Genomic DNA, 26,251 nt, shown 5'->3' with positions numbered 1-26,251 from the left:
CATACAATGGGAGGAGGCAGAGAGCTCAGACTGCTTGCCTGATTTGCAACGAGATGAGTTGAAAGACTAATGGCCATGGGCTGTAGGTGAAGACTCTGATCTTTCAGCAAGGGACTGGGTGGGAGACAATGTGAAGGAACTGGAAGCACTGTCAGCCACCAATCTACTATCGCCTGTACTTTTTCTGGCCTCACCATTCGTAGAGCCGGATTCAGCCCTACCAAGTAACGCTGAAGGTTCTGTCGCCTACTCCCTCCTGAGGAAGGTGTTTCACTTGTGCGTGTAGCTGGCACAGATAGACCACGTCCTCTCCCTGCAGCAAGAGCTCCACCAACACCAGCAGCACCACGACCAGGACCACAAACCTTATTTGACGCTCTCCTCATTCTTTGCGTTCACCCACCAAACTAACAGATGGTTTATATCAGGCGACTATGTAACCGCCAATAGTAAACAATTAAGTTCACTGGGGGTAAGGCAGTGTCGGTGTCATACAGAGGTAAAAATGTATTGAGGTCACACAACAGTGTGACAGGCGAATTTTATACAATTACTTCACGGTCACAAAAAATATGAAATTGTCAACCAACCATGTAACAGCAGTATTGAATGGTTGAATTGGACTCTCAGAAATGCAGAAAAGGCCGCACATGTAGTATCTTGCACAAAATAGGTGGTTTTTTTTTTAAACCAGAATATAACAGCAGTATTTAAAGGCTGAATTGGACTGTCAAAATAGAGCAAAGTCCTCAAATGTAGTATCTTGCACAAAATGGGTCTTTTTAAAACCACAATATAACAGCAGTATATAAAGGCTGTCTCAGCAAAGGCCACAAATGTAATATCTTGCACAAAATGGGTGTTTTTTTAATACCATAATATAACAGCAGTATATACCGCTTGTATTGGACTCTTAGAAATGCAGCAAAGGCCACAAATGTAGTATCTTGCACAAATTATTATTATTATTTTTTTAAACCAGAATATAACAGCAGTATATAAAGGCTGCATTGGACTGTAAAAAAAGCAGCAAAGGCTGCAAATGAATGTATCTTGCACAAAATGGGTCTTTTTTAAAACCATAATATAACAGCAGTATTTAACGCTTGTATTGGACTGTCAGAAATGCAGCAAAGGCGGCAAATGTAGTATCTTTCACAAAATGGGCGTTTTCAAAACCAGAATATAATTGCAGTATTTAATGCTTGTATTGGACTCTCAGAAATGCAGAAAAGGCTGCAAGTGTAGTGTCTTGCACAAAATAATATTATTATTTTTAAACCAGAATATAACAGCAGTATTTAACGCTTGTATTGAACTCTCAGAAATGTAGAAAAAGGCTGCAAAGGTACTTTATGGGAAAAAAAATATGATTTTTTTTTTACCCACAGTCATACAGATGGATTTACTGATTTTATTTCACTATCAGATTTGCAGTGCAGGCCTCAAAGGTACTTTGAGAAACATAGAAACATAGAATGTGTCGTCAGATAACCATTTGGCCCATTTAGTCTGCCCAATATACTGAATACTATGAATTGCCCTTGGCCTTATCTTATATGAAGGATGGCCTTATGCCTATCCCATGCATGTTTAACCCCTTCCCGACCGCAATCTGTATATATACGTGATAGCTGCACATACCCCGTGCAGCTACCACGTATATAAACAGTTCTGGCAGCTCTTTTATCCAAGCGCTGCAAAGCGCTTGAATTAAAGCTTCTGCCCCTGCCCTGTATGCTGTCACGGATGCTGTCTGTGCAGACTAACCAATCGGATCGCTGGCAGTGAAAAAATGCCAGGTTTCATGCTCTGATCTGCGCTCTGCAGATCAGAGCATGAAATCAGGTAATGTGTCCTCATAATACACCCCCCCGCCCCGATCTGTGCCCCCGATCTGTGGCTGTGCCCCCCCTTGTGCCGCCTGCAGCTCATCTCCTAGCTGCCCTGATGCGGTCCGCCCCCTCCCCGCCCCATGCAGTCATTTTGTAGCCGTCCCTCCTGCCCCAGCCTCCCTTAATATTGGCCGTACCCCCGATCCCACCCCCAGCCTGTCCAGCGCTGCCCCCGATCCCCCTGATGTGTGCGATGGCCGCGGCTCCATTACTGAGCCGCCGCCATCAGCAGAGAGTGTCAGCTCTATGCTGACACTCTCCTGTAACCCCATAGATGCCGCGGTTGCGGCATCCATGGGGTTAACAGAGGGAGGGAGCTCCCTCTCTCAACCATCGGGGCTGCAGCTCTGTGATTGCAGCACCCGATGGTTGCCATGGCAAAGGCATCCAGTGCTGCCACCTACAGGATATCTGGAAGTATTATACTTTGGAATGCAAGAGCATTGCAAAGTATAGTACAACTATCAGCCCCACTGGATTTTCAAGATCCAAGAGGGAACTGATAAAAAAAAGTGAAAATAATAAAAGTAAAAATAAAGAAAAATTTAAATTAAAAAAAGAAATTGCTTTTTCCTATAAAAAAAATGAAAAAATAAAATACACATATTAGGTGTCACCGCGTCCGGAACGTCCGTATCTATAAATATATCACATGATAGACCCCGTCCGATAAACACCATAAAAATAAAATAAAAAAAACTGTGCCCAAAAAGCTATTTTTGTCACCTTACATCACAAAAAGTGCAACAGCAAGCGATCAAAAAGGCTTATGACCCCCAAAATAGTACCAATCAAACCGTCACCTCGTCCCACAAAAAATGATACCCTATTTAAGACAATCGCCCAAAAAATATAAAAGCTATGGCTCTCAGAATATAGAGACACTAAAACACTATTTTTGGGGTTTCAGAAATGCTATTATTGTATAAAACTTAAATAAATAAGAAAAAGTATACATATTAGGGATTTCCACGTCCGTAACGATCTTCTCTATAAAACTATCACATGACCTAACTCCTCAGATGAACGCTGTAAAAATAAATAAATGAAAACTGTTCCAAAACAGCCAATTTTTGGGTCACCTTGGCCCATAAAGTGTAATAATGAATGATCAAAAAATCCTATGTACCCAAAAATGGTACCAATAAAAACCTCAACTCTTTCTGCAAAAAACGAGCCCCTGCACAAGACAATCAGCAGAAAAATAAAAAACATATGGCGTTCAGAAAACCATGTGGAGTTATTTTCCTTCTGCGCCCTGCCGTGTGCCCGTACAGCAGTTTACGACCACATGTGGGGTGTTTGTGTAAACCGCCGAATCAGGGTAATAAATATAGAGTTTTGTTTGGCTGTTAACTCTCAATGTGTTAAAGAAAAAAAAATTATAAAATGGAAAATCTGCCAAAAAAGGCCTAATCCTTTAATACAGACCCCTCAGATAGGATTAGGTGGCTGTGTCTTCACCAATGCCATTAACCATTACCACACCACAGTATTAAATAATGCAGCTGCGCCTGCCAGGCTTGAGCAGGTATATGTGTCTGTGAATAGGGATTAGGGAAGATGCTGACTGAGATCCGGCTGTACCACACACACACACACAGATGAAATAACTCCACAGTATCCACTTGTCCACTACACTACACTAGTCTCCATTTACAGTACTCCTCCACGTCTCCACTGACTGATGCTGCCGCGTGCCGCCTCGGTTGGACACACACCGCAACAGTGACAGACTCAGTCCCACTCCCCAGCCAGCCCTCACCTCTGCAGCCACTTGAACTGACCGGGACCGACAGTATCCCCTCCACACTAAACTCTGCCCCTCTTGTAATTGATCACATGACTGTGACATCCTCGCAGGTCCTCCACACTACAGCAGACCTCACAGAGTGGCCAACCCACATGTACGCCCCCCCGTTCCGGCCCCCTCCACTGTCTACCTCATCTTCTGCTCGTGCGGCAGTGCGCCCGCCTGCTCCAGTCCTGACCTGACTACTCCTTGGCTCCCCCCAGCCAGGCCCGAGCCGCAGACCGCGGTCGGGCCTGGCTGTCTGTGTGTGTTAATAAAAAAAAAAAAATAAATGAATGCGGTCCGGACGGGCGCCCAGTGGCGTAGGGCCCCATAGCCACTGCTATGGTTGCTATGGCGATCCCTACGCCACTGGTTTCAGGTCCAACTCCATGTTCAGACCATGCGGTTGTAATGTACCCATCTCATAGATCCATTTTACTTCTGTTCGATCGATCTTTTTTATAGTATAGCCACCTCGCCAGTTTGCCTGCACTCGTTCTACTCCAATATAGGTCAGACCCTTCGGATTTTTGTTATGGGCAATTTTGAAATGTAGCGGAACTCCATGGGTTTCTAATCCCTTTTTAATAATTCTAATGTGCTCTTGTATTCTGATTTTTTATTTCCTCATGGTGCAGCCGACGTACTGGAGGCCACATGGGCACTCCAGCACGTAGACTACACCAGAGCACCCACACATAATGTCACCAACAATCTTTAGATCTCTGTCTCTTAAGGCCCCTTTCACACGAGCATGACGGATTAGGTCCGGATGCGTTCAGGGTGCGTTCAGTGAAACTCGCACCATTTTGCAAGCAAGTTCAGTCAGTTTTGTCTGCGATTGCGTTTAGTTGTTCCGTTTTTTCCACGCGGGTGCAATGTGTTTTGATGCGTTTTTCATGCGCGTGATAAAAAACGGAAGGTTTACAAACAACATCTCTTAGCAACCATCAGTGAAAAACACAACGCACCCGCACTTGCTTGTGGATGCAATGCGTTTTTCACGCAGCCCCATTCACTCCTATGGGGCCCGGGCTGCGTGAAAAATGCAGAATATAGAACATGCTGCGATTTTCACGCAACGCAGAACTCATGTACACAGACCCTTTGAAATGAATCGGTCAAGATGCTATGCGTTCACGTCACGCATTGCACCCGTGCGGAAAACTCGCTTGTGTGAAAGGGGCCTAATAGAATGTACAGTATTTGCCTGTCTCACCTTCTTTTTCTCTTTACTGCGGTTTTTACAGGGTAAATAAAACCCACACCGCACTATGTACTAAATGGTTCTGTAAATTTGTGTCTTTTCTAAAAATCACATCTGGGCGGTCTGGTATTAATTTACCTATAACTGAATTGTTTTTTAATGTAGCCCAGATCTTTTTTACTGCATTTTTTTAATTAATCCTGCTTGCGCAGAGGACTGTATCAGGAAGGAAAATTGGAAATTCTTCTTTTTTGTGCCATTTTCTCTATCTGTCTTTTCTGTTTTCACTTCCTCTACCTCTTGGCTACATTTAATCAGCTGTTACTCATCATACCCTTTCTCTTTGAATCAATCCTGTATGATGCAACTCTGCTCTCTATATATTGATACCTCAAACAATTATGTCTAATTCGTTTTAGTTGTCCCTTTGGGATGTTCTCCAGCCAAGGTCTGTAGTGACAACTTTTGGTATCAATCTAACCATTAACGTCCATGCTTTTGAACAAAAAGAAAGTCAAAATAGGTTCCTCTAGTATGGGTTTTGTTTACCCTGTAAAAACAGCAGTAAAGAGAAAAAGAAGGTGGGACAGGCAAATACCGTACATTCTAATAACAGAGACAGATCTAAAGATTGTGGGAGACATTACTTGTGAGTCCTCTAGTGTAGTCTACGTGCTGGAGTGCCCATGTGGCCTCCAGTACGTCAGCCGCACCATGAGGAAATAAAAAAAATCTGAATACAAGAGCACATTAGAATTATTAAAAAGGGATTAGAAACCCATGGAGTTCCGCTACATTTCAAAATTGCCCATAACAAAAATCCGAAGGGTCTGACCTATATTGGAGTAGAACGAGTGCAGGCAAACTGGCGAGGTGGCTTCCGGGGTCCAAAAATCCTAAAGTTTGGTACGATCCCTACTCTATCCCTATCCCAACACTAATTACTTGGTATGTAAAAAAGAAGAGAAAAGTAAATGGCAAGATATGCTGAATGAAAAATATTTTATGAGACACAGGCCTCTTGTACACGCAACTTTTTGTTTTTTAAGCAATGTGCTTTGGGAGACTATACTGTAGGTCTGGTGGTAGTAAAGCCTATTCTACAGTTATGACAATAGTGCTTCTACTCTTTTTAGTCATATTCAGTAAATTAACTTTTCTTTGAATACTCTTGCTAGAAAGAGGTAAACCTATGCTTGTGTCCCTGGATGAGAAAGATCAATACAGTCAATCCTAACTAAATTCTGAAATACTATTCAGTTACCTAAAAACAATAGTATCCACTACTTTTTATTGCTTTGTCTGTTTCCACTAACATCAAATTGATCAATCTAGCTATTTTTGACAGCAAGATATACAATATAGACCTTTTGGGATCTGAGAAGAGATTGAAAACATATTTTATATGGTAGAAGAAAGTAATGTACTGTATAACTGTCATGAGCTAACTGAAGAATAAAATGCACACATATTACAGATGAGCGAATCTATTCTAAACAAATTGGATTGTTATGAATTTCACAACAATCTGCTGCCAAACAAATCAGAAGTTTTGGTGTTTTGCTTTGGACAAATCGCTCATAACAGCTTGTGCCATTTTACTTTGAAAATTAGAGGAAATAAGGTCAGAGAGGAAGAAAATGGAGGATAACATGACCCTGAGAAGGAGAGGGGCTTGCCCTAATTCATAGTTGACAACTTTCTCGAATTTGGTGGCATTGTCCCTGATAGAGATGGCCTTGCGGTTTGCCCGGCGGTCGTTTCACGGCGAACTTTGCTTGTTCACTGTACGCCAAACGGGCGAACATATGACGATGTTCGCGCCCACCATATTCTTTTACATTGTGAAGAGCTTTGACCCATGACACATCCATCAGGTGGTACAGGACAGCCAATTGAGACGTTTCAGCACGTGGACATACCCCCTGCCTTATAAATAGGGATGAGCGAACTCGAACTGTATAGTTCGGGTTCGTACCGAATTTTGGGGTGTCCGTAACATGGACCCGAACCCGGACATTTTCGTAAAAGTCCGGGTTCGGGTTCGGTGTTCGTCGCTTTCTTGGCGCTTTTGTGACGCTTTCTTGGCGCTTTTTGAAAGGCTGCAAAGCAGCCAATCAACAAGCGTCATACTACTTGCCCCAAGAGGCCGTCACAGCCATGCCTACTATTGGCATGGCTGTGATTGGCCAGAGCACCATGTGACCCAGCCTCTATTTAAGCTGGAGTCACATAGCGCCGCCCGTCACTCTGCTCTGATTAGCGTAGGGAGAGGTTGCGGCTGCGACAGTAGGGCGAGATTAGGCAGATTAACTCCTCCAAAGGACTTGATTAATCGATCGATCTGCAGCTGTGCATCATTGAGCTGCTGAAATTCAATTGCTCACTGTTTTTAGGCTGCCCAGACCGTTTGTCAGTCACTTTTTTCTGGGGTGATCTGCGGCCATTTTGTGTCTTGTGCGGTGCTGCGACCAAGTGCATCCAAGCTGCGACCAAGTGCATTTAACCCTCAATGGTGTGGTTGTTTTTTGGCTAAAGCCTACATCAGGGTGAAGCTGTCACACCAAGTGCATTTAACCAGCAATAGTCTGTTTATTTTTTGGCCATATACTACATCAGGGGCAAGCTGCGCCTGTCACCAAGTGCATTTAACCCTCAATGGTCTGGTTGTTTTTTGGCTAAAGCCTACATCAGGGTGAAGCTGTCACACCAAGTGCATTTAACCAGCAATAGTCTGTTAATTTTTTGGCCATATACTAAATCAGGGGCAAGCTGCGCCCGTCACCAAGTGCATTTAACCAGCAATAGTCTGTTCATTTTTTGGCCATATACTACATCAGGGGCAAGCTGCGCCCGTCACCAAGTGCATTTAACCCTCAGTAGTGTGGTTGGTCAAGCTGTCACACCAAGTGCATTTAACCAGCAATAGTCTGTTCATTTTTTGGCCATATACTACATCAGGGGCAAGCTGCGCCCGTCACCAAGTGCATTTAACCCTCAGTAGTGTGGTTGGTCAAGCTGTCACACCAAGTGCATTTAACCAGCAATAGTCTGTTCATTTTTTGGCCATATACTACATCAGGGGCAAGCTGCGCCTGTCACCAAGTGCATTTAACCCTCAATGGTGTGGTTGTTTTTTGGCTAAAGCCTACATCAGGGTGAAGCTGTCACACCAAGTGCATTTAACCAGCAATAGTCTGTTCATTTTTTGGCCATATACTACATCAGGGGCAAGCTGCGCCCGTCACCAAGTGCATTTAACCCTCAGTAGTGTGGTTGGTCAAGCTGTCACACCAAGTGCATTTAACCAGCAATAGTGTGGTTATTTTTTGGCCATGTCCCAGTCTAATTCTGTCACTAAATCCATACCGGTCACCCAGCGCCTAAATACTAGGCCTCAAATTTATATCCCGCTAAATCTGTCGTTACCGCTGTACTGTTGTGGCTGGGCAAGTTATTTAGTGTCCGTCAAAGCACATTTTTTGTTCAGGGTTGAAATACAATTCGCAATTTAGCAATTTCATAATTTAGTGGTTTCTGCTATATCAGAGCTATTTGAAATCTATCCCTAAAAGGGTATATAATATTCAAGGTGCACATAGGGTCATTCAGAATAACTTCACACACACGTTACTGTGCATTTCCAAGTCTAATTCTGTTTGTGGTCCTGGCTACGGTGAGAGACCGTGGCTGAGGACGGGGGGGGGGAAGGGGATGGCGGCTGTCCGCTACAGATGGCTGGGGTGTGCGGGAAGCCATGGCCGGGTGCGAACTAAATGAGGGGCATGCCTGATGGTGAAAGGTGAAGGAAGGGGAAGGGTGGGAGGGGTGAAAGCGCGGCGTCTCTGATGGGAGCGTGAGGCGGCGCTAAATAGGCCTCCTCCGCCCCTCCCACAAACACAGGCTGAGCTTCAGCCTTAGTACTTGTGGTCCTGGCTACGGTGAGAGACCGTGGCTGAGGACGGGGGGGGGGGGAAGGGGATGGCGGCTGTCCGCTACAGATGGCTGGGGTGTGCGGGAAGCCATGGCCGGGTGCGAACTAAATGAGGGGCAAAAGTCAACGGGTAGGAAGATGTGAGGGTAGAACTCATAGGGCTAAGTTGGTGAAAGCCTTGGCGATCTCGGCTTGTGGATTGGGAATATAGTGCGTGAAGCAAGAGGATTGCCATCTACCCATTTTCTGGATGACGTGTGCTGGGACCCCGTGACTTGATGCTGCGGAAGCTGCGCCTATGCGGAACGAATGCCCTGAGATGGCCTTGGCATCGAACCCCAGCCCGGAAGCTAAAGTTCTGATGTGATGGATGAACTGAGAAGTTGAGAGACCTTTGGAGTTGAAGGGAAAGAGAGGGCTGCCTGGCGCGGAAACTGTTGAGATAGCGAGAAGCTTGCTGAATACGGCCACCGGGCACCAATCATTGAAGGTCGGGAAGTAAATGATTTTGACTGGAGGACCTACCTGGGAAGTTTTGGTGGAAGGGAGAGACAGGGTGCAATGAGTCTGCTGCCAGACCAGCTGGTCTGAAGTGGGGCCTGCATGTCCTGGAGAGCTAGTGAATTCCCCGGGCCGTAAGAATCCGTAGAAACAGAGATACATGGCAGCTTTGATCACAATGCTTTTGTATAGCCCGAAAGGATCGTTATCTAGGGAAGTGGAAAAAGCTCTGAACATTGCCCCGGTGACTGGTTTCCTGCGGGACTCTGGCTTGCTGCTGCTCTTTTGGATCCCTCTAAGGGTGGACTTGATGGCCTGGGAAGAAAATAGGGACTGGCTGCATGGGAAATCTAAAGTGAGGTAATGCTGTACCCCTGCCAGGTACAATTTGATGGTGCTGAAAGATAGGTGAAGGTCTGTGTGACAATAGGCCAGGAACGCCATGAGATGAGTTATTTGATCCAGATGTCCTTGTGGGTGCTTGATGGAAAATCGAGAGAAGGTTTCCCACCCGGTCTTGTAGTTCCTGGCTGTATTGAGGGATAGGGAGTTGTGGATGAGTAACTTGGCAGTTCTGACGTGTTTGCTCAATCCATCATCAGTGTCTCGATGGCGGGTGGAGGAACCCCTGATGGATCGGCGTCTGGCATCACCTGAAAGAAAACCGGGAAGTTGAAACGGGAGAGGGCATCAGCTGCTGTGTTTGCTGAACCCTGTATGAAACGACATGAGAAATGAAAGTTATATTCTAAGGCGAGGCATACTAATCTGCGGACGAAGGGCATGATTTGTGGGGAGGAGGAGCGGCCTTTGGTGAGAATTTCTACCACTGCCTGATTGTCCGTGACGAAGACGACTGGCTTGTTCTTCCAGATTTCCCCCCAGGTCTGGGCAGCTGCCACGATGGGATAAATCTCTAACAGTGGAGAGGATCTGATGGAACTCTGGGTGGAAGATATCTGAAGCGGCCAGGGACCTGCGAACCAGTGGGTCTTGAAAATGGCTGCAAACCCTTTTGAACCTGCTGCGTCGGAAAACACGGTGGGAGAACTATCGTCCCAGGAAGGGACGAAGAGGGAGATGCCATTCCAGCTGGTCAGGAAATGGTGCCACATGTGAAGATCGGCCGTTGCGGCGGCGTCAAGGTGGATCAAAGAGTCCTGATCCGAAGCAGCAGGTAAAAGTTGCAGCAGTCTGGAGGTAAATGCCCGCCCTTGGGGCATAATCTTGGAAGCAAAATTTAACATCCCCAGAATTGACTGGAGTTCGACCTTAGTGAGGGTCCTGGCCGCGACAGACCTCCTGATGGAATCCTGGATTTTCAGGAGTTCTTCGTCCGGTAAGCGGGCTTCCATCTTGCCGGTATCTAAGATGACCCCCAGGAATGTTATAACTGAAGATGGACCTTCGACTTTTGTTGGGGCAATCGGGACGTTTAACTTGGAGAACAAGTCGAGAAGTACCTGGAGCTGATTGGGTGCCTGGTCTGCGGTCTCGATCAACAGGAAATCATCGAGATAATGGATGACCCTGGAGCATCCGCCGTGGTTGACCAAGACCCAGTGAAGAGCTGTGGCTAGTTGATCAAAGAGCCAGGGACTGCTCTTTGAACCAAATGTCAGTCTGTCAGAAAAATAGTACCGTTCCCTCCACTTGATGCCGTAATATTTCCACAAATGGGGTGAGACCGGAAGCAGCTTAAATGCGTCGGCGATGTCCGCCTTGGAAAGCCACGCGCCCGACCCCAGCTGGAGGATCAACCGAATGGCGTCGTCCAAGGTGGAGTACCGCATGGAGAAATCTTCTGAAGGGATGAGCGAATTTAAGCTAGGTGTGCTGGAAACATGAGGAGCAGAGAGGTAAAATATCAGCCTTTTTTTATTTGAAATTTTTTTCGTAACTAGGCCAATGGGGTTGGCCCTCCAGATGTCGAAGGGGGGGGACTGTGAATGGACCCAGGAGGAAACCCTTGCTGATCTCGGACTGGATGAGGGAGTCTACTGATTCGGGATCCGCCAAGGCAGAACGAAGATTGGGGCCTTCCCAAGTGGTTTGCGGGTAGGAAACTAGCCCTGTATGGAACCCTTGTGAGAATCCGGAGACCAAAAACTGCACAAAGGCGGGATCGTGGTGATGCAGCAGGAGGGCGGCTAGCAGATCAATGTTGACTCCGGCTAGTCATAGCTGTTTTGATGACCTTTGCGGACAAGACGACTGGGGGTGGGCCCTGAAACAGATCGTGCAAATATGCAGGGCCTTGCATTTTGAAAAATAGCAGTCGGACCAATTGAAATTGTTGCAGATTTGGCTTCTGCCCAAAAACACTATGGGCCTGCCCCATTTGTCTGCGTTCTGCCCTGAACTTGAAGAGGTGGAAGGGAGAGCGGAGGGTCTGCCTTGGGCCAGGGCCCCTGAGTTGGGACACCAGTCGGAGGAATGCAGGATGGACTGGCAGTTGGCGCAGGTGGGAGCTTTGAGGCCAGCGAAGTGCCTGCAGAAGAGCTCCATGTCTAGTATGGACTAGTCCGTGATGTGCCGGAACTGGGACAGAGCAGCGGCGGCTTTGGCCGAGAAGGAACGATGGTAGTCGTAGAATGCGTGACCTCCGTACTTGTGTCCCAAATCAGTGACCCTGTAGAGGTAGGTGTCAAGTTCCTCTCTGCGGTGCGGTTGGGCCGAGCACAAGATGTCTCGGAAAAGGCTGAAGGCCAACACAAACTCTGGGATGGAGAGTTTTTTGTGCAGCCGGGCATCCTTGGACTTGAGAACCACCGATATATCTCCACAGGCAATGGTCCTGTTCTCATCGAAGTCGTGGGTGGAAATAAGTATGGAAGCCAAATTAACGTCTTTACCTGCCAAAATATCCTTCCGGACATTGTCGGGAACAAAATGTGATGGGGAAATTGTGAAGGAGCTGGGGGCTTGGCTCGGAGTTGGGGCATGGACGGTAGACGGGTCTGGAACTGGAGAGATGGGAGTGCTTGGGCTTGATGGCCTGGTTTCCACCGCTAGCAACCTGGTCTGCATGTCGGACACTGAGCTGGTGAGAGTGTTGATCGCTGCATGAAGCTGGGTCAGCGCAGTCTGGACCGTGGACAGAGACACCTGTTCTGCAGCCGCTGGGATAGGCCTTGCCGTTAGCAGCCTATACAAGTCCGCTTTGCGGGCTGTGGCAGGATAGCGGATGCCTCTCCTGGTTAATTCGGCCATAAGTTTAGGGATGGTCCATTGCCTGCCTGAAAAGTTGCTTCCGTGGGCTGAGCCGGGTGATTCCGGGATGGAGCGAGTCTCGGCGATATCCGATGCGTGGGACATTATGCTGTGGAAAGGAAAAATGGAGAGTGAGAAGGGTGGTTGAGCCACTTGACACCAGTGAGTGAGTCCGTGAAACCCTCTGAATGACACCGAAGAGTGACCCAATCCGTTACCAGGAAGAGGTTAAGAGGCCCAACCTACCTGATGCGCTGGCCTCAGCCCCCCCAAAGAAGGACCTGTTGATGCTGGCCTGACCCTAAGAACTGAAGTAGTGAAACCAACTTACCTGGACTCGGCTGATGAAATCGTAAATGAAAACGACCTGGATGAAAAAGGTGACCTAGGACTGGTACCTTGGGGAATTCGCCTAGCGAATTTTGACACGAGCAGGCCTCCGGAGGGACCCTAGAAACATGGGGTGACGTTGAAATAAGCAGGAGAAGGTGAAATCCTGACGTGAATCAGGGTGCGAAGGACGGCCCCTGAATGATCTGATGCCTTACAGGCGGCCGAACCCGTGAACTAGCTGCGGGCTGGAAGTGAAGCTCGTGAGGCGCGTTGAAGCGCCTGGGTCGGGACGGGGCGGGTGAGTGGTGCGTGAGCGTGCGAACCTGTGCCTGATACGTGTCGAGGCGGTGGATGAAATCTGAAACATGCTCGAGAACTGAGGTGTTCTGCTGCGTGGTAAACCATAGCGTGGATGGAGCTTTAAGGAAGGAAAATTGACATGAATCTGCTGCGTGGCAGATAATAGCGTGAGCGAACCTGAGAAAATTGACATGAATCTGCTGCGTGGCAGATAATAGCGTGAGCGAGCATAAGGAAAGTGACATGAATCTGCTGCGTGGCAGATAATAGCGTGAGCGAACCTGAGAAAATTGACATGAATCTGCTGCGTGGCAGATAATAGCGTGAGCGAACCTGAGGAAAGTGACATGAATCTGCTGCGTGGCAGACAATAGCGCGGATGGAACTTAAGGAAGGAAAAATTGACATGAATCTGCTGCGTGGCAGATAATAGCGTGAGCGAACCTGAGAAAATTGACATGAATCTGCTGCGTGGCAGATAATAGCGTGAGCGAGCATAAGGAAAGTGACATGAATCTGCTGCGTGGCAGATAATAGCGTGAGCGGGAAAAATTGACATGAATCTGCTGCGTGGCAGATAATAGCGTGAGCGAACCTGAGGAAAGTGACATGAATCTGCTGCGTGGCAGACAATAGCGTGGATGGAACTTAAGGAAGGAAAATTGACATGAATCTGCTGCGTGGCAGACAATAGCGTAAGCGAGCATGAGGAAAGTGACATGAATCTGCTGCGTGGCAGATAATAGCGTGAGCGAATAAAAGGGAGTTGAAGCCGCGCTGCTCTAGATTAGGTTCCCCGGTCAGTGATGAATAGTGTTGGGCTCCACACGCCTTTTCTCTGTCACTCTAACAGGGTCCGATCTTCCAAACACAATAGCCTCTGTGAGGTTCAAAGGACAGGCAAAATAGTGAAGTACCCTTTATCAGATGGTATAAAAAGGTTTTAATCTACTCACAACAAAGTTGTTCAACAAAGGCATATATTAATTCCACTTTACAACGTCTCGTTCCTGCCCGACCCGGGTTTCGCTGTCTCGCTTCCTCAGGGGCGAACTGCGCATATGCGCAATCAGGCTCCTTAAGTAGCCCAGCTGCCTCATTACATTCAGTATTTCACCGGATCATATCCGGGAAATACAAGTCAAGCTTTTGTATTATACATTTATAAAACAGCATTACTGTCATCTTCATTACTCTCGTCAGTTTTGTCATAAATCATGACCACACTTCTCTTATATTGCAATATCATTATAATCAGCCTATCATAATCCATTATTACATTTATCTAATGCATCGATCCCCATTAACAGCCGCACTTTAAACATATTTCCTAAAATTTGTTACACATTTTCCTTCTCGTGGTTTTGTCCACCATCTCCCTTCATCTATCAGTCATCATGGGTCGTCATATCGCCCCACCCTCTCCTGGAGCGTCATTCGAGTCTGCCCAATCCCACCTCCCCGGTTACCTCCAGCTACGTCACTCCATGACGCTACCCTACCAGGACAGTCCAACCTCCTGACGTCACCCGAAGGTCCTCAAGAGGCGAGATGGGGGAGAGTCGAATATCGCACCAGGTAAGATATTTCACAAAAGGCACGGTTTCAAATCAAACTCGATATTTAATCCACCTGGCTGCAGAGTCCCCAACTGATAGATCCACTCGACCTCTTTCCTATTTATTTGTATGAGTGAGTCCCCTCCTCGCCAATGAGGTCTAACTGTCTCAACTCCAGCGAATTTCAAACCCCAGGGGTTCTTCCCGTGTACAAGTTTGAAATGGGCTGATACACTATGAGTGATAAGACCTTTTTTAATATTTCGTATATGTTCTTGTATTCGAACCTTGAGCTTTCTTATCGTCCTACCCACGTACTGGAGCCCACAAGGGCACTCCAGTACGTATATGACATTCTCATTTTCACATGAACAATTTCCTATAATACGGAATTCCATTCCATTCTTGCTGGATATTATGCTATTGCTATTTCTCCTGCGCTCCTTTGTGTTCCGGTTTCTGCAACCTACGCAGAAACTACACCAGGTGAATTTTCCTCCCTCTCTATTTATTTTAATATTCGCAGGTGGAATAGCGCTATGCACAAGTTTGGTTTTGATGTTAGCCGCTCTTTTAAAAATGAAGGAAGGATTTTCGGGTATAATTTTTCCTAAAACAGGATCATTTCTAAGTGTCCCCCAGTTCTTTTTTACCATTTTTTTAATATTATCGGACATGGAACAATACTTTGTCACGAATGAGAATTTGTAATCCTCATTCCCCTTTTTCTTCACTATTCTATTTGTGTTACCGCTTTCTTCCTTTTTCTCTTTTTCCACCATATTTATGCATGCGTCCAGATCCGCCTCATTGTAACCCCTTTCGACAAACCTATTCTTTAGTATATTACTCTGTGCTCTATATTCCTCCGTTTTCGTGCAATTACGGGCCATCCTCTTGAACTGGCTAAATATTGGGTTAATAACCCTGCACCACAGAGTAGAAATCCTGTAGAACTATCAACACAAACCGAAGAAAAAGAAGGGATTATACATACAAATATGAAAGGAAAATCTAAGTTTTTCCCAAAAAATCGGAATAATGAATGTGTGGAGGCCTTTAAGACAGGATTGCTAAAAGAATTAGAAGAGATGGATACAAATAAAGTAAAACAGAACCTTAGCTATATAGAAAGGAAAGCTCTTAAAGATCTGGAAAAGAATTCCAACCTAATAATTAAACCGGCAGACAAAGGGGGGGGGGGGTGGTCGTGATGAATAAAGAAAAATATGAGATAGAAATGGCAAGATTGGTATCGGATGTAACAACATATAGGAAATTGAAAAGTAATCCTACTCAAGACTATAAAATGATTCTTGATAACATTCTGTACGAGGGCTATAAAAAGGGGATATTAGATAAAAAAGAATATGAATATCTTACTGTTCCCTTCCCGGTGGTACCGGTGATATACCACTTGCCAAAGGTACATAAGAGCCTGATCGACCCCCCGGGAAGACCCATAATTTCGGGGCTTAACTCTTTGACATGCAGGGTTACTGAATATATAGATTTCCATCTGCAGGGATATGTGGTACAGAATCCCTCGCACCTGAAAGACACTGGTGCAGTATTGCAACTTATTAAAGAACTAAATCCCCCTACCACCAATACTTGGATGGCCACAATTGATGTGGCATCCTTATACACCGTCATCCCAAAGAATCTAGGGATGGAAGCTGTGGAAAACAGGATTAGAAAAGATGAGAAAATAGGGGAACTACAGGGAGCTTTTATTATGGAATGCCTCAGCTACTGCCTTGATCACAATTATTTCTGGTGTATTGACTCATATTACGTACAGTGTATTGGTACGGCGATGGGGGCGAAATTCGCCCCAAGTTTTGCTAACATTTTTATGGGAGCATGGGAGGAGGCCACCATCCTTCCCACACTAGGAGCAGATACCCCAGGAGGAAGATTGACCTTCTGGAGGAGGTATATCGATGATTGTCTCCTAGTGTGGGAAGGAGAGAAAGAAGGCCTCGAGTCCTTCATTGACCAATTAAATAGTAACCATTGGAATTTAAAATTTGTGGGGGAAATCAGTAACAGTTCAGTAAATTTCCTCGATTTGTGCATGCGGATAGAAGACGGCCAGTTCCTGACTAGTTCATACTTTAAGGAAACAGATGTTAACTCCTATATTGATGTGACCAGTTGCCATTACGGACCTTGGCTCAAGAATATCCCAAAGGGACAGTTCAAGAGGATGGCCCGTAATTGCACGAAAACGGAGGAATATAGAGCACAGAGTAATATACTAAAGAATAGGTTTGTCGAAAGGGGTTACAATGAGGCGGATCTGGACGCATGCATAAATATGGTGGAAAAAGAGAAAAAGGAAGAAAGCGGTAACACAAATAGAATAGTGAAGAAAAAGGGGAATGAGGATTACAAATTCTCATTCGTGACAAAGTATTGTTCCATGTCCGATAATATTAAAAAAATGGTAAAAAAGAACTGGGGGACACTTAGAAATGATCCTGTTTTAGGAAAAATTATACCCGAAAATCCTTCCTTCATTTTTAAAAGAGCGGCTAACATCAAAACCAAACTTGTGCATAGCGCTATTCCACCTGCGAATATTAAAATAAATAGAGAGGGAGGAAAATTCACCTGGTGTAGTTTCTGCGTAGGTTGCAGAAACCGGAACACAAAGGAGCGCAGGAGAAATAGCAATAGCATAATATCCAGCAAGAATGGAATGGAATTCCGTATTATAGGAAATTGTTCATGTGAAAATGAGAATGTCATATACGTACTGGAGTGCCCTTGTGGGCTCCAGTACGTGGGTAGGACGATAAGAAAGCTCAAGGTTCGAATACAAGAACATATACGAAATATTAAAAAAGGTCTTATCACTCATAGTGTATCAGCCCATTTCAAACTTGTACACGGGAAGAACCCCTGGGGTTTGAAATTCGCTGGAGTTGAGACAGTTAGACCTCATTGGCGAGGAGGGGACTCACTCATACAAATAAATAGGAAAGAGGTCGAGTGGATCTATCAGTTGGGGACTCTGCAGCCAGGTGGATTAAATATCGAGTTTGATTTGAAACCGTGCCTTTTGTGAAATATCTTACCTGGTGCGATATTCGACTCTCCCCCATCTCGCCTCTTGAGGACCTTCGGGTGACGTCAGGAGGTTGGACTGTCCTGGTAGGGTAGCGTCATGGAGTGACGTAGCTGGAGGTAACCGGGGAGGTGGGATTGGGCAGACTCGAATGACGCTCCAGGAGAGGGTGGGGCGATATGACGACCCATGATGACTGATAGATGAAGGGAGATGGTGGACAAAACCACGAGAAGGAAAATGTGTAACAAATTTTAGGAAATATGTTTAAAGTGCGGCTGTTAATGGGGATCGATGCATTAGATAAATGTAATAATGGATTATGATAGGCTGATTATAATGATATTGCAATATAAGAGAAGTGTGGTCATGATTAGGGATGAGCGAACTCGAACTGTATAGTTCGGGTTCGTACCGAATTTTGGGGTGTCCGTGACACGGACCCGAACCCGGACATTTTCGTAAAAGTCCGGGTTCGGGTTCGGTGTTCGTCGCTTTCTTCGCGCTTTTGTGACGCTTTCTTGGCGCTTTTTGAAAGGCTGCAAAGCAGCCAATCAACAAGCGTCATACTACTTGCCCCAAGAGGCCATCACAGCCATGCCTACTATTGGCATGGCTGTGATTGGCCAGAGCACCATGTGACCCAGCCTCTATTTAAGCTGGAGTCACATAGCGCCGCCCGTCACTCTGCTCTGATTAGCGTAGGGAGAGGTTGCGGCTGCGACAGTAGGGCGAGATTAGGCAGATTAACTCCTCCAAAGGACTTGATTAACTGATCGATCTGCAGCTGTGGATCATTGAGCTGCTGATCCTCAATTGCTCACTGTTTTTAGGCTGCCCAGACCGTTTGTCAGTCACATTTTTCTGGGGTGATCGGCGGCCATTTTGTGTCTTGTGGTGCGCCAGCACAAGCTGCGACCAAGTGCATTTAACCCTCAATGGTGTGGTTGTTTTTTGGCTAAAGCCTACATCAGGGTGAAGCTGTCACACCAAGTGCATTTAACCAGCAATAGTCTGTTCATTTTTTGGCCATATACAAAATCAGGGGCAAGCTGCGCTTGTCACCAAGTGCATTTAACCCTCAATGGTGTGGTTGTTTTTTGGCTAAAGCCTACATCAGGGTGAAGCTGTCACACCAAGTGCATTTAACCAGCAATAGTCTGTTCATTTTTTGGCCATATACTAAATCAGGGGCAAGCTGCGCCTGTCACCAAGTGCATTTAACCCTCAATGGTGTGGTTGTTTTTTGGCTAAAGCCTACATCAGGGTGAAGCTGTCACACCAAGTGCATTTAACCAGCAATAGTCTGTTTATTTTTTGGCCATATCCCAGTCTAATTCTGTCACTAAATCCATACCGGTCACCCAGCGCCTAAATACTAGGCCTCAAATTTATATCCCGCTAAATCTGTCCTTAGTGCTGTAGCTGGGCGAGTTATTTAGTGTCCGTTCAAGCACATTTCTTGTTCTGGGTTGAAATACAATTCCCAATTTAGCAATTTCATAATTTAGTGGTTTCTGCTATATCAGAGCTATTTGAAATCTATCCCTAAAAGGGTATATAATATTCAAGGTGCACATTGGGTCATTCAGAATAACTTCACACACACCCGCTACTGTGTATTTCCAAGTCTAATTCTGGCACTAAACCCATACCTGTCACCCAGCGCCTAAATACTAGGCCTCAAATTTATATCCAGCTAAATCTGTCCCTAGTGCTGTAGCTGGGCGAGTTATTTAGTGTCCGTTCAAGCACATTTCTTGTTCTGGGTTGAAATACAATTCCCAATTTAGCAATTTCATAATTTAGTGGTTTCTGCTATATCAGAGCTATTTGAAATCTATCCCTAAAAGGGTATATAATATTCAAGGTGCACATTGGGTCATTCAGAATAACTTCACACACACCCGCTACTGTGTATTTCCAAGTCTAATTCTGGCACTAAACCCATACCTGTCACCCAGCGCCTAAATACTAGGCCTCAAATTTATATCCAGCTAAATCTGTCCCTAGTGCTGTAGCTGGGCGAGTTATTTAGTGTCCGTTCAAGCACATTTCTTGTTCTGGGTTGAAATACAATTCCCAATTTAGCAATTTCATAATTTAGTGGTTTCTGCTATATCAGAGCTATTTGAAATCTATCCCTAAAAGGGTATATAATATTCAAGGTGCACATTGGGTCATTCAGAATAACTTCACACACACCCGCTACTGTGTATTTCCAAGTCTAATTCTGGCACTAAACCCATACCTGTCACCCAGCGCCTAAATACTAGGCCTCAAATTTATATCCCGCTAAATCTGTCCTTAGTGCTGTAGCTGGGCGAGTTATTTAGTGTCCGTTCAAGCACATTTCTTGTTCTGGGTTGAAATACAATTCCCAATTTAGCAATTTCATAATTTAGTGGTTTCTGCTATATCAGAGCTATTTGAAATCTATCCCTAAAAGGGTATATAATATTCAAGGTGCACATTGGGTCATTCAGAATAACTTCACACACACCCGCTACTGTGTATTTCCAAGTCTAATTCTGGCACTAAACCCATACCTGTCACCCAGCGCCTAAATACTAGGCCTCAAATTTATATCCCGCTAAATCTGTCCTTAGTGCTGTAGCTGGGCGAGTTATTTAGTGTCCGTTCAAGCACATTTCTTGTTCTGGGTTGAAATACAATTCCCAATTTAGCAATTTCATAATTTAGTGGTTTCTGCTATATCAGAGCTATTTGAAATCTATCCCTAAAAGGGTATATAATATTCAAGGTGCACATTGGGTCATTCAGAATAACTTCACACACACCCGCTACTGTGTATTTCCAAGTCTAATTCTGGCACTAAACCCATACCTGTCACCCAGCGCCTAAATACTAGGCCTCAAATTTATATCCCGCTAAATCTGTCCTTAGTGCTGTAGCTGGGCGAGTTATTTAGTGTCCGTTCAAGCACATTTCTTGTTCTGGGTTGAAATACAATTCCCAATTTAGCAATTTCATAATTTAGTGGTTTCTGCTATATCAGAGCTATTTGAAATCTATCCCTAAAAGGGTATATAATATTCAAGGTGCACATTGGGTCATTCAGAATAACTTCACACACACCCGCTACTGTGTATTTCCAAGTCTAATTCTGGCACTAAACCCATACCTGTCACCCAGCGCCTAAATACTAGGCCTCAAATTTATATCCCGCTAAATCTGTCCCTAGTGCTGTAGCTGGGCGAGTTATTTAGTGTCCGTTCAAGCACATTTCTTGTTCTGGGTTGAAATACAATTCCCAATTTAGCAATTTCATAATTTAGTGGTTTCTGCTATATCAGAGCTATTTGAAATCTATCCCTAAAAGGGTATATAATATTCAAGGTGCACATTGGGTCATTCAGAATAACTTCACACACACCCGCTACTGTGTATTTCCAAGTCTAATTCTGGCACTAAACCCATACCTGTCACCCAGCGCCTAAATACTAGGCCTCAAATTTATATCCCGCTAAATCTGTCCTTAGTGCTGTAGCTGGGCGAGTTATTTAGTGTCCGTTCAAGCACATTTCTTGTTCTGGGTTGAAATACAATTCCCAATTTAGCAATTTCATAATTTAGTGGTTTCTGCTATATCAGAGCTATTTGAAATCTATCCCTAAAAGGGTATATAATATTCAAGGTGCACATTGGGTCATTCAGAATAACTTCACACACACCCGCTACTGTGTATTTCCAAGTCTAATTCTGGCACTAAACCCATACCTGTCACCCAGCGCCTAAATACTAGGCCTCAAATTTATATCCCGCTAAATCTGTCCCTAGTGCTGTAGCTGGGCGAGTTATTTAGTGTCCGTTCAAGCACATTTCTTGTTCTGGGTTGAAATACAATTCCCAATTTAGCAATTTCATAATTTAGTGGTTTCTGCTATATCAGAGCTATTTGAAATCTATCCCTAAAAGGGTATATAATATTCAAGGTGCACATAGGGTCATTCAGAATAACTTCACACACCCGCTACTGTGCATTTCCAAATCTAATTCTGTCACTAAACCCATACCTGTCACCCAGCGCCTAAATACTAGGCCTCAAATTTATATCCCGCTAAATCTCTCGTTACCGCTGTCCTGTTGTGGCTGGGAAAGTTATTTAGTGTCCGTCAAAGCACATTTTTTGTTCTGGGTTGAAATACAATTCCCAATTTAGCAATTTCATAATTTAGTCGTTTCTGCTATATCAGAGCTATTTGAAATCTATCCCTAAAAGGGTAGATCATATTGAAGGTGCACATAGGGTCATTCAGAATAACTTCACACACACGCTTCTGTGCATTTCCAAGTCTAATTCTGTCACTAAATCCATACCGGTCACCCAGCGCCTAAATACTAGGCCTCAAATTTATATCCCGCTGAATTTGAATACAATACATTGGGCCAAATAATATATTTGTTGTTGTGGTGAACCATAACAATGAGAAAAACATCTAGTAAGGGACGCGGACGTGGACATGGTCGTGGTGGTGTTAGTGGACCCTCTGGTGCTGGGAGAGGACGTGGCCGTTCTGCCACATCCACACGTCCTAGTGTACCAACTACCTCAGGTCCCAGTAGCCGCCAGAATTTACAGCGATATATGGTGGGGCCCAATGCCGTTCTAAGGATGGTAAGGCCTGAGCAGGTACAGGCATTAGTCAATTGGGTGGCCGACAGTGGATCCAGCACGTTCACATTATCTCCCACCCAGTCTTCTGCAGAAAGCGCACAGATGGCGCCTGAAAACCAACCCCATCAGTCTGTCACATCACCCCCATGCATACCAGGGAAACTGTCTCAGCCTCAAGTTATGCAGCAGTCTCTTATGCTGTTTGAAGACTCCGCTGGCAGGGTTTCCCAAGGGCATCCACCTAGCCCTTCCCCAGCGGTGAAAGACATAGAATGCACTGACGCACAACCACTTATGTTTCCTGATGATGAGGACATGGGAATACCACCTCAGCATGTCTCTGATGATGACGAAACACAGGTGCCAACTGCTGCGTCTTTCTGCAGTGTGCAGACTGAACAGGAGGTCAGGGATCAAGACTGGGTGGAAGACGATGCAGGGGACGATGAGGTCCTAGACCCCACATGGAATGAAGGTCGTGCCACTGACTTTCACAGTTCGGAGGAAGAGGCAGTGGTGAGACCGAGCCAACAGCGTAGCAAAAGAGGGAGCAGTGGGCAAAAGCAGAACACCCGCCGCCAAGAGACTCCGCCTGCTACTGACCGCCGCCATCTGGGACCGAGCACCCCAAAGGCAGCTTCAAGGAGTTCCCTGGCATGGCACTTCTTCAAACAATGTGCTGACGACAAGACCCGAGTGGTTTGCACGCTGTGCCATCAGAGCCTGAAGCGAGGCATTAACGTTCTGAACCTGAGCACAACCTGCATGACCAGGCACCTGCATGCAAAGCATGAACTGCAGTGGAGTAAACACCTTAAAACCAAGGAAGTCACTCAGGCTCCCCCTGCTACCTCTTCTGCTGCTGCCGCCTCGGCCTATTCTGCTGCTGCCGCCTCGGCCTCTTCCTCCGCCTCTGGAGGAACGTTGGCACCTGCCGCCCAGCAAACAGGGGATGTACCACCAACACCACCACCACCACCTCCGTCACCAAGCGTCTCAACCATGTCACACGCCAGCGTTCAGCTCTCCATCTCACAAACATTTGATAGAAAGCGTAAATTCCCACCTAGCCACCCTCGATCCCTGGCCCTGAATGCCAGCATTTCTAAACTACTGGCCTATGAAATGCTGTCATTTAGGCTGGTGGACACAGACAGCTTCAAACAGCTCATGTCGCTTGCTGTCCCACAGTATGTTGTTCCCAGCCGGCACTACTTCTCCAAGAGAGCCGTGCCTTCCCTGCACAACCAAGTATCCGATAAAATCAAGTGTGCACTGCGCAACGCCATCTGTGGCAAGGTCCACCTAACCACAGATACGTGGACCAGTAAGCACGGCCAGGGACGCTATATCTCCCTAACTGCACACTGGGTAAATGTAGTGGCAGCTGGGCCCCAGGCGGAGAGCTGTTTGGCGCACGTCCTTCCGCCGCCAAGGATCGCAGGGCAACATTCTTTGCCTCCTGTTGCCACCTCCTCCTTCTCGGCTTCCTCCTCCTCTTCTTCCACCTGCTCATCCAGTCAGCCACACACCTTCACCACCAACTTCAGCACAGCCCGGGGTAAACGTCAGCAGGCCATTCTGAAACTCATATGTTTGGGGGACAGGCCCCACACCGCACAGGAGTTGTGGCGGGGTATAGAACAACAGACCGACGAGTGGTTGCTGCCGGTGAGCCTCAAGCCCGGCCTGGTGGTGTGTGATAATGGGCGAAATCTCGTTGCAGCTCTGGGACTAGCCAATTTGACGCACATCCCTTGCTTGGCGCATGTGCTGAATTTGGTGGTGCAGAAGTTCATTCACAACTACCCCGACATGTCAGAGCTGCTGCATAAAGTGCGGGCCGTCTGTTCGCGCTTCCGGCGTTCACATCCTGCTGCTGCTCGCCTGTCTGCGCTACAGCGTAACTTCGGCCTTCCCGCTCACCGCCTCATATGCGACGTGCCCACCAGGTGGAACTCCACCTTGCACATGCTGGACAGACTGTGCGAGCAGCAGCAGGCCATAGTGGAGTTTCAGCTGCAGCACGCACGGGTCAGTCGCACTACAGAACAGCACCACTTCACCACCAATGACTGGGCCTCCATGCGAGACCTGTGTGCCCTGTTGCGCTGTTTCGAGTACTCCACCAACATGGCCAGTGGCGATGACACCGTTATCAGCGTTACAATACCACTTCTATGTCTCCTTGAGAAAACACTTAGGGCGATGATGGAAGAGGAGGTGGCCCAGGAGGAGGAGGAGGAGGAGGAGGAAGAGGGGTCATTTTTAGCACTTTCAGGCCAGTCTCTTCGAAGTGACTCAGAGGGAGGTTTTTGGCAACAGCAGAGGCCAGGTACAAATGTGGCCAGCCAGGGCCCACTACTGGAGGACGAGGAGGACGAGGATGAGGAGGAGGTGGAGGAGGATGAGGATGAAGCATGGTCACAGCGGGGTGGCACCCAACGCAGCTCGGGTCCATCACTGGTGCGTGGCTGGGGGGAAAGGCAGGACGATGACGATACGCCTCCCACAGAGGACAGCTTGTCCTTACCCCTGGGCAGCCTGGCACACATGAGCGACTACATGCTGCAGTGCCTGCGCAACGACAGCAGAGTTGCCCACATTTTAACCTGTGCGGACTACTGGGTTGCCACCCTGCTGGATCCACGCTACAAAGACAATGTGCCCACCTTACTTCCTGCACTGGAGCGTGATAGGAAGATGCGCGAGTACAAGCGCACGTTGGTAGACGCGCTACTGAGAGCATTCCCAAATGTCACAGGGGAACAAGTGGAAGCCCAAGGCCAAGGCAGAGGAGGAGCAAGAGGTCGCCAAGGCAGCTGTGTCACGGCCAGCTCCTCTGAGGGCAGGGTTAGCATGGCAGAGATGTGGAAAACTTTTGTCAACACGCCACAGCTAACTGCACCACCACCTGATACGCAACGTGTTAGCAGGAGGCAACATTTCACTAACATGGTGGAACAGTACGTGTGCACACCCCTCCACGTACTGACTGATGGTTCGGCCCCATTCAACTTCTGGGTCTCTAAATTGTCCACGTGGCCAGAGCTAGCCTTTTATGCCTTGGAGGTGCTGGCCTGCCCGGCAGCCAGCGTTTTGTCTGAACGTGTATTCAGCACGGCAGGGGGCGTCATTACAGACAAACGCAGCCGCCTGTCTACAGCCAATGTGGACAAGCTGACGTTCATAAAAATGAACCAGGCATGGATCCCACAGGACCTGTCCGTCCCTTGTCCAGATTAGACATTAACTACCTCCCCATAACCATATATTATTGGACTCCAGGGCACTTCCTCATTCAATCCTATTTTTATTTTCATTTTACCATTATATTGCGAGGCTACCCAAAGTTGAATGAACCTCTCCTCTGCCTGTGTGCTAGGCCTAAATATATGCCAATGGACTGTTGCAGTGGTGGCTGACATGAAGCCTGATTCTCTGCTATGACATGCAGACTAATTCTCTGCTGACATGAAGCCAGATTGTCTGTTACGGGACCTCTCTCCTCTGCCTGGGTGCTGGGCCTAAATTTATGACAATGGACTGTTGCAGTGGTGGCTGACGTGAAGCCTGATTCTCTGCTATGACATGCAGACTGATTCTCTGCTGACATGAAGCCAGATTGTCTGTTACGGGACCTCTCTGCTCTGCCTGTGTGCTAGGCCTAAATATATGCCAATGGACTGTTGCAGTGGTGGGTGACGTGAAGCCTCATTCTCTGCTATGACATGCAGACTAATTCTCTGCTGACATGAAGACAGATTCTCTGTTACGGGACCTCTCTCCTCTGCCTGGG

Source organism: Bufo gargarizans, chromosome 1, assembly GCF_014858855.1.
Source record: "Bufo gargarizans isolate SCDJY-AF-19 chromosome 1, ASM1485885v1, whole genome shotgun sequence".
Classification (NCBI taxonomy): Eukaryota; Metazoa; Chordata; class Amphibia; order Anura; family Bufonidae; genus Bufo; species Bufo gargarizans.
This window is presented reverse-complemented; position numbering follows the sequence as displayed.